A 10431-nucleotide genomic window follows, 5' to 3' on the forward strand; every position below is an offset into this window, starting at 1 on the left:
GGGGAGGGGGTTGGGGGAGAAGGGGGCAGAAAGCAAGAACTCTGCATCCGGATATCACTCGGGGAGTTTTTGGCATCATCTGAGCAGCATACTCGTTGGGCCCGAAGGCTGCTTGGAGCATGGCCAAGGGCAGGCCCTGAGTTGCAAGAGCTGTTGTGCCCAGTGTCTATTCAAAGTGGGCCACGTAGAACATATTTCTGTTACCCTGGCTTCTCCTTCCTTCCCTCCCTTGGACCTCTGCTGTGGCAGGAGTTCTTGCCCAGGTAGCCGAGGCTCCAGGCTGCTCTGGTCCATGGCCTGTGGTAGGGCTTCCCTTGCAGAGGAGACCAGACAGGCGAAGAGCAGTCCTGATGCAGTTCGTCTGACCTGGCAGGGCTCCTTATCTCCCCAGGCCGATGGAAGCAAGATCTGTGAGACCCAGCTTTTCCCGGGAGTCTCTGCAGTGTCTACAAAAGCCACAAGAGAAAGGAAGGAGGGGGTTCCTGAGAGAAGGTCTCCACAAAGCCCAAATGAGTTTGGAAAGTGAAAGGAGACCTGCCCTCCAACTTGGGTGTAGGAGAGTGCCTTCTGAGGGCGCCTCTGGGGGAGACTTTACTATCCCTGTCTCTTGAAATCTTCAAAAAGAAACTGGACCAGTGTTGGTTCAGGTAATTTGTACATTCAACCTCCTGAGACCAGAAGCTGCGGCCTGGGACCCTCCGATTGTCTGCTGAATCCGGATGTGGTTTCAGCTGACCCAGTTGCTTCCCTAAGGATGAGGGCATCTTGGTGCATTAAGCGTGTGGCAGTGGACCATCTGCACTGGACGAACGTTGGAAGGTTAGCTCAGCTCTCTGCTTTCCTCGACCAAAGAATGGCTGGCACTTCTGTACCTTTAATCATCCCTATATTCAACAAGTATCTACTGGTGGCCTACTGCGGGCCAGGCTCTGTTTCAGGGGTTCAGAAATGAGGAAGGCACCATCTCTGCCTTCAAGAAGGTCACACTCAGGAAACATCAAGGACTGAAGTGTAAGTCTGGGATCCTTAGGAGTATGGAGAGTGAGGGATGCAGAAGAAGGAAACCTTCCTGAGCTGGTAATATCTAAACAAGTTTTGAAGTCAAATAAGTGTTAACTAGATTAATAAAAAGAAATGGGAGGGTGTTATGCAAAGGAAATATCACATTTAAAAGCCCAGAGATGTAACACAGCCTGGCACATTTGAAGGACTACAAGGAACTTTGTTTTTCCTGGGATTAGCAGAAGAGGATGCTAAAGAAGTTGGCGGGAACCAGATTGGGAGTTGGAGAGAGTCCATGTACTAAGGCAAGGAGTTTGAAAGGAATGCCCAAAGACACGAGGAGTCACTAGGATTGTGACTGCCGTGTGACAAGGTACAGGTGGGGATTGTGTGACATGGTCAGATTTCTGTAAAATTAATTTGATTATAATCCAGGATACCGATATCCAGTTTAAAAGAAAAACAAAAAACCTAGAACTTTTGCTGGAGTATTCATTAAACAGGAGGTAGACTTGAGCAAGGAGTCCTCAAAACCAGATGTCTCGCTGCTCCCTTCCTGGATTTAAGAAACTATTATTTGTCCTGGGAAGAGACACTTTTTGCAGGGGTTTGCTGGTTTGGAAAGCAACCTGTGTGTTTACTCCTGATCAGAGTTGCAAAGCCTTTCAGGCCTTTTAAAAAACACATTGGTGTGACAGATACATGGTTGCATAAGCCAGAGAAAGCAGGTGTGCAGTTTCTTCCTAAAACTAATACTAAGCCTGGAATACACATGTCTATAGATAATTCCAAAAGACACAATAGTTGCCCATCACTCTCAAACACAGGTGAAATGATTCCTGTTTTTATTAAAAACTGAACCCCAGTGAAATAAGCCAAAGACAGATACCAAATGATCTCACTTATATATGGAATTTTTAAAAAACAAACAAAAATGCAACAACAATAAAAACCAAACTCACAGATACAGAGAACAGATTGGTGGTTGCCAGAGTTGGAGGGAGTAGGGAGAGATGGCTGAAGGTGGCCAAAAAGTACAAACTTCCAGTTATAAGATAAAAAGTCATGGAGATCTAATATGTAGCATGGTGACTATAGTTGGTAATACTGTATTGTATATTTGAACCTTGCTGAGACAGTAGATCTTAAAAGTTCTCATCCCCCCCCCGCCAGAATTTGTAACTATGTGTAGTGATGGATGTTAACTAGACATAACTCTGGTGATCATCTCACAATAAATACAAATATCGAATCATGTTGCACACCTGAAACTAATATAATGTTAATGTCAATTATATTTAAACTAAAAAAATAAAGCTGAACCCATACCAGAGACAGAGATGAGACAGCTCCATGTTATATAAGCCTTAACTTTGAAGATTAAAAACTGCTTTAATTACAAACATAGTATTTGTTCATTGTAGAAAATATTTAAAATATTTCAAAATATAAAGGTAAAAATTGAAATCACCTGTAATTTCACCTTTCAGAGATAACCACAGTTAACATTCTCATGTATTTCCTGCTAATCTTGTTTTTCCATAAATATTGAATACAAAGAGTTGTTGGAGTTTAGAATTGGCAATAGTAGAGTTTGTTTTATACCTTAACAAATGTTTTCTATTTTTTGCATTTACAGAATAAATGAAACTGTGACTTATCTTACAGTTTGCTAAACTAATATCATTCACTTTTGACAGTTTTATCATATTTCTTGAAGATGAAAATGGTTTTCACTGGAAAGTTGGGAGGATGCTACAGGCACCCACTCTCACCTGTTACACCTACTATTAAATAGTGTATCCTGGGGGACTTCCTTGGTGGCGCAGTGGATAAGACTCCACGTTCCCAATGCAGGGGGCCTGGGTTCAATCCCTGGTCAGGGAACCAGATCCCACATGCCTGCCACAACTAAGAGTTTGCATGCCACAACTAAGGAGCCCATGTGCCGCAACCAAGGAGCCCATGAGCCACAACTAAGGAGCCCACCTGCCGCAAGTAAGACTTCGTGCAACCAAATAAATAATAAATAATGTATCCTAATTTTTTATTTCATTTTATGCTACTAGCATTTCCCAGTGTCATGAAGTATCCTTTAAAATATGATTTTAATAAATCTGCAACATTTCCATGCAAGGATAATCCATTCAATATTTCATTGAAATAGTTTCCTACTCCTCAATATCTAGGATATTTTCAGATTTTTAAAATTAATATATAATACTATGATGAGATGAAACTAATATATATAATATGCATATATAAACTCTGACCACATCTCTGATAATTTCTTTAGGACAAACTCCTAGAGAGAAGACTGGTAGATTTTTATAGGATTTTCTCTTAGATTCAAAAGGGACCCAGTGTCTTTCAGAGAGAGCCTCTCCTCCAAAGCCTCTGGCCTTAGTCTGTCCAGGTGTTGCCCTTTGGTTTAAACCTGAGATTCCATGAATCCCTACAGCATCTTGTTTAGCCTAACAGGCTTGTCGACCATCTCACTTTCATCACTTTATAGACAACAGCTTTTTGAGTTTTCCTCTTTGTTCTCTTCCTATGCCCAGCTCAGACCATTCAGAAACAAAATGGGATAATATGCACCCATCTGCCTATCTCCCCCTTCTCCAGTTTTACTCCTCTCAGCTCCACTTTTAATACCTTCTCTGCAGACACTCCAGTGCCCCAAGGATAGGATAGCCAGTAGATAAGCACTTAAGTCTTCTTAAGTTCTGCCTCCCAGGGTATTTAAGGACCTAACCAGTCAGGACTTCCATAATTACCTGCATTTTAAAAGAGGATCCTAGAGGAACAACAACACTCAACTCAAAGAATGAATCACGGGCTTCCCTGGTGGCGCGGTGGTTGGGAGTCCGCCTGCCGATGCGGGGGACGCGGGTTCGTGCCCCGGTGTGGGAGGATCCCACATGCCGCGGAGCGGCTGGGCCCGTGAGCCAGCAGTTTGACGTGTATTATCTCGTTCATTTCTCATGGCAAAACTATTTTTAATTCTATTTTACAGATGAAAAAACCGAGGCTCCAGAAAGTTATGTGACTTGCACAAGGCATACAACTCTGCGAGCCACACGGTTTGAATTCAGGAAAGGCTATCAGCACCCCGTCCACTCCCGGCTAAAGATGACGCTTCACGTTCTAGCCTTTGGGTCCTTCCTTCTCTCTCTCCCCAGAGGAGGCCCCTTTCCCATCAAGGAAGAAAGGCTGATCCTTCCCTTTGCTCAGACTTGTCATCAACACTCTTCCCCACACTCCTCCCTTCTCCTGCCTGTACCAAAAAGAAAATAAGCTATCAGTCCCTGGACCTGTAGGTTGATGGATAGTTTTCCTCAATGCATGACCCTGTCTGGATATTCCCTCCCCTTTTATGAACTCCCGGGGAGCAAGGTCACATGGGACCAAGCACAAGATGTGGAACCAGGAAGCCTGCGTTAAAAGTCGCAGCCCCTCAGCTCATGGATGTATGATTACGAGCCAACCTTAATTTCTTTGTTGGGTTGTTTGGAGAACCAAGTGAAATGATGCATGTGAAAGGCTTTGTGAACTGGAAAGTCCGATGTATCCATTCCACAGCACCAGCCCGCTCTCCCCCCTCGGTCAGGATTGAGCCCAGAATAACTGTCCCCGATCTGCCTCCTCCACATTAGGGGAGATGAAACTGTGGTCAGGGAAGTCTGGGCATCCATCACAGGTCTGCTGCGAGCCAAACCACCTGCCTGCTGAGTCGGGCCGGAGTCAGGGCCAAGCAAGACGGCTCCTGTCTGTACATCCGCATTTGTTACATGGTTGCTTCACAACCACCCTGCGAGGCAGCAGCTCCATCCCTGCTGGTCGGAAGAGAAACCTGAGTCTTCAGAGAGGTGAGTAGTTGCCCAGAGTCACATAGTTACTGAGTGGAGAGCTGGGCTCAAACCCTGGCTTTGGGCATCCTGGTCCACTGCCGCTTCTGGCTCTTGAGGTGCGGCCCGGGGTCCCCAGCGCAGCTTCACCCCCTCAGCTCATATAAATTATGCGTTAAGTGTGTAGTTTTCTGTAAATTGTATGCAAGTGTATAATTATGTGTAAATTAAGCATACGTTAGTTTTGATTATACGATTTTTTGTTTTAATCTCAAGTAGGGAACATCTCAAACATTCTGGAAGACCCTTGGAAGCCCCATCAGTCCTACACACATGGTCAATACAGCCTAATGGTTAAAATCTCCTACTCCCCAGCCAGACCCCTCTCCCCATTCCAGCTTGAAGCGTTCGGCTATGTTCAGTCCGCCTTGCATAAGCCCAGATGTGGAATCCTGTCCCCATTAGTGGGCCAGGAACCATCAGTCCCCTGCAGGTGGACAGGCGGCCAGGGGGCTATCATAGGGAATGCTCACAACCTCTGCTTGTTCAGGTCTTGGTCAGACTGTCCCCTCTCCGGAAGCCGTCCCTGACTCTGCCAAGCCGGCCGAGGTGTCCCTTTTCAGTGTTCCCACAGTGCCCAGTAATGGGCTCAGTCACTGTGTGGTGAGTGTCAGTTGCTTCTATGATCCCCCCTCCAGACAGGGAGCAACTGAGGCCGGGGACCGTATCATGCCCTTCTCCCCCAGCACAGGACCCATCGATAAACGCTGATGTGAGTGGTGAGCGAAGGAAACAACGTGTGGATAGATGGAAGGGTATCTACCTCCCCTCCAGCTCTTAAATTCTCCTCTACTTCTTCTCCTGTTCAGAAAGGGCCAGGGGTTGGGGGGCAATGAAGGCGAGAGAAATAATACTTTTAAAAACTAGTATTGATGGAAAGTTTGGTTTTCTTTTAAGGGCCCAGCTCTTATGAGCCCCCAGAGGGATGGCCCACGGCACAGAGCCTGGCCAAGGAAGTGAGGCATGCTAAAGTCCTCTCTCACATTCCTGATCCTCTGAACTTGTTTAAGGACAGTGAGTTATCTTCTCTCTCCGTTCCTCCCCAGGTCACTGACATTCAAGCTGCGGTGACCAATGTTTTCTGTGCAGGAGTTTCCATTTATCCATTTCCTTTGGTAACTGCGATTTTTAAAAAAAAATATATCTTAGGGCTTTCTCCTTGACCTACAAAACAGCACTGTGCACTCTGCGTTCTCTGGGGAGACGTCCTCCCGAGCCCTTATTCAGAGAAGCGAGTATGTGCCCGACCCTGTCATCCTCGGTGGGAAGTTTGATTCATCTCACCAGGGGACGGTTGGGGGCAATGCCAGCCTAGGCTTCCACTTCTTCCTTTAATGAAGTGGCACCTATTTGGATGATAAGGAGCCACTGAAAATTGGGAACATCTTACAAATGCAAAATGCCCTTTATATAGAAATGTATATCTCACTTTAGAATGTGTCCTGTTATATTATTCTAATATAATAAGGATTCCTACAAGGAGTTTATAATAACTTGGGGAAATGTTTATGAAATAACGTTAACTTTAAAAGCAGAATGTGAAATTATATATACAGTATGTCCTCAATTCTGTTGCTGAAAAGTGTACATAGAAAAAAGAAAGACAGTTTTCTCATTTCATCTTTATAACAACCCTGTGGTGTTATGTGGAACTATTAAATAATTTTCCCAAAGCCATACAGCTATATGTGCTGCCCAAGGTCACAATGCATGAACAGAAGTTTGACTGTGCATGTATATTTCATCCATAAGGCAATTTGGGAAACGGGAGGGGTACCTGGGGCTCTGCTTGGAGGCATGTGGCAGAATTGCCCTTCCCTAGCACCGTGGATCTTGATGTGGCCAAATGATTTGCTCTGGCCAATGACATGTGACTGAGATGATGTATCACTTTCAGGTGGGAACTTGAAGAGCAAGGGAGCATTCCCCATGTTTTCCTTTGCCTTCCGCCTAAAGATTGGCAGTCCTCCAGAGAAAGGCTGTCCTGGCAGCTGTATCCTGGAAGAAGGACAACATGAAGCCGAATTCATATGTAGCAGGAGTGAGAAATGGCCCTGAGTCGTTTTTAAGCCACTGAGATTTGGAGGATGATTGACACCACAACATACCGCAGGAAGACCTGGCTTATTCTGCCAGATTCAAGGGCACTGACCAGTGAGGCCAGATGACATGAACACTCCCACATGACTTCTTACAGTTCAAACGGGAGGTGGTGTGATGCTATAGGGAGTTTGGGTCTCAGAACCAGAACTGAGTTTCAACAGGCCATTAACCTGGTTAAACTTACTTTCATGTTTTAAAACAAAGATTATACTATACTCTATAAAGAGTTACTGTATTAAAGAAGAGAGTGCAGATAAAGTGCCTGCTACTTAGAAAAAAAATAAAAACTGGTTATTCTAAAATTTTTCTACGTGATTGATTTTTACAAAGATGCCCCAATCCCAATGTATTTGTTAAGCAAGGTATGATTGTATCTTTTTGATTGTAAATTTCTTTTTTCTACCGCTGAACAAAAAAATTGTGACTACTCTAGTTTTCCCTCTACCAAACAGTAATAAATATACCATCTACAACATTAATATGTTCATGTATTTCTTTTTTTTTTTTAATGGTACGTGGGCCTCTCACTGTTGTGGCCTCTCCTGTTGCGGAGCACAGGCTCCGGACGTTCAGGATCAGTGGCCATGGCGTACGAGCCCAGCCGCTCCACGGCATGTGGGATCTTCCCGGACCGGGGCACGAACCCGTGTCCCCTGCATCGGTAGGTGGACTCTCAACCACTGTGCCACCAGGGAAGCCCTTCATGTATTTCTAAGAGGAAAACCCAGTGGTTATCATAATTTAAAAGTTAATCATTAATAAAAATTACTATTAAGATAAAATTAAGAGAAGGAAGATAATGTTATTAAAAATACATTTAGGGCTTCCCTGAGAGTCCGCCTGCCGATGCAGGGGACACGGGTTCGTGCCCTGGTCCTGGAAGATCCCACATGCTGCGGAGCGGCTGGGCCCGTGAGCCATGGCCGCTGAGCCTGCGTGTCTGGAGTCTGTGCTCCGCAACGGGAGAGGCCACAGCAGTGAGATGCCCACGTACAGCTAAAAAAATAAAAATACATTTAACAAATATAAGAATTGAGGTTCAGTCATGCATAACATCAATCTAAAGAAATAATGGAATAACACTAGGAAATAATGGAATCTAACTTCCTTTGCATGCCTTCTCTGCCAAATACACGGTTCCTGTCCTCAACAGACTTCCAGTCTGAGAAAATTAAACATACACAGAAGATTTAACTCTAATGCTGCATGAAATTTTAGAATATTATGTTACTCTCCTACGACTTCCTAGGTTATATAATGGATCCACTCTTTTTTTCTCATTTCATGCTCCACCCACACACAAAAAGAGAACATATGTGGATATGTCAGACTGTGGCTATAACATAACGCATCTGAATAAAAATCAGATCATTAATTTGCAGATACTTCTGTAGGAAGCAGGAAATTTTCATCTCCTTTTGCAGTGCTAGAGTCAGGTCTTTTGCACCTCCTTCTTAGGACTCTCCCAAGAAAGTGCAGTTGGAAATCTATTAGTCAGAGCCCAGGATCTTCCTTGTACATTTTCATAATTTTACAGGTTGCCATGTCTTAAACTACAGGAGCATTGGTATAATGTCTCTTCTATACACACCCTCAATCCCAGAGTCAGCCTCACTTACACAGAGACCAATCAAAGCTGTTCTGAGAGCTTCTGCTGGCTCCCTTAATAAGTCCACCCTTCATTGTTCAAGGTTGATAATGGGGAAGAATCTCACGGGGCTGTGGCTCTGTCTCCCAGCCCTGATATGTCTGCTGAGACCGACCTTCCCATGGGGAGGCCACTAACTACCTCTGCAGTCACTGTACTTGCCCTAGAAGTGTTGCTCCTTCAATACCATGACTTAGAGTTCTTCCCTTGGGGCCCCTCAGCCCCCTCCAAGGAAGACTTCCTCCCATCCTGTCTCAGTGGAGACAGTCTGGCCCAGCCGTAGCGAAGTCTGTGAGGATAAAGTCTCACCCTTGTTACCACTGCTGCTCCCCAGGACCCCCCAAAGTGACAGGCTCCTCAAGGAACCAACTTATCTTGCCCCCTTCCAGTAGACATACCAACAGGAAGTGACTGGACAGCCGCCCCCTACCCCCGCCAGCCACTCTCTGGGTCTAGTGTGGCTGTGACCAAGGGGCCAAGCTTAGATTCACCCCAGGTCATTGTGGCAAACAGGATTGTAGGTACAGAGGAGAGGGGTAGGGCCGAATGCATGCCCTGCCAGCTTTGGCCATGTAGACACTCAGACACCCAGTCACGTGCAGCGGCAGAAAGCAACACTTCTCGTTTCACAAATTACTTCTTCACAGGCTCCTCCAAAACCTAAACCACTTCTCCAGCTTGGGAATTTGCTCCAGAAAGACATTCCCTGTCACTGTCAGTCCATTGTTGCTTCATGCTACTGTCTCTTTAAACTGTGCCTACTTCCTGTGCTAACCTGAACTAAATTTGGTAAAAACACAGCTGTTACACTGTTCATTCAGTTCTTTTTATCCATCGTGGTGAGTTGCAAAGTCCTTCCACTCAACACTCCCTCCCTCCATTCCTCCACACGCTTTTAGAACCTATTTCTATATAAAGTTTGGTCCCCACTCCCCCAAGGAGCTAGTATTTGTAATGCTCATAGATATTGAAAATTATAAACCAGGTGATTATTTTTCTTTTTTCCTTTATCTGCCAGAAAGCTCAGAGGCAAACTTATAGCTCAATTATGGGAACTGAGTCTTTTGGCTCACACATCTATATCACTTTTCTAATTTATACATCCCTCATTCAAATTTTTATGTATATTTCACTATTTTATTATATGGGTTTCTATATGCGCCCTCAACTCTTGCAAAATCCGGAAAGGAATAGAGATGATACATTGATGCCTAGCCAGGTAGGTAGGCCTATAAATAAATAGGTATTAATAGATTAAAAGAAATTTCCTACTCTCTGGTTACTTATTCAGCCAAATTTCTTCACTGAGTGTCCATGGTCTTCCGAGTAGTAAACTCCTCTCTTCCTCAGTTCTCTTCCTCCCTCTGGACTGTGTTTTCTCCTTCAGGAACTCACAAACCCAGAGAAGGAATACTGCCCTTCAAGGCAAAGAGGTGAGCGTCCTGTTCAGGGCAACATGCTGTGGCAGTGGTCCAAGCAGGGCTGACCCAGCTCCCCTGGTTTCCAGCCCAGTGATCTTTTCACAACATTGCTCTGCTTTTTGTGCAGTTTACAGTATGGAAAGCCCACAGTTAAAGACAGAGTCCAAACTAACCACATATTTTTTGAGTCCTGCTCTAATCCCATCTCTATCTTTTCCTGGATAGGGGATGTTCCCTTTCCTTATCTTTTCCCTGAGCATTTTTACCTTCTGCATCACGTTTCTTTCTCTCCCATTTTCAATCCTTCACTCTTAGTATTTTATCTGGAAAGAAAGAAAGAAGAGAGGGA

Source organism: Neophocaena asiaeorientalis, unplaced genomic scaffold (genome assembly GCF_003031525.2).
Source record: "Neophocaena asiaeorientalis asiaeorientalis breed wild unplaced genomic scaffold, Neophocaena_asiaeorientalis_V1.1 scaffold437, whole genome shotgun sequence".
Classification (NCBI taxonomy): Eukaryota; Metazoa; Chordata; class Mammalia; order Artiodactyla; family Phocoenidae; genus Neophocaena; species Neophocaena asiaeorientalis.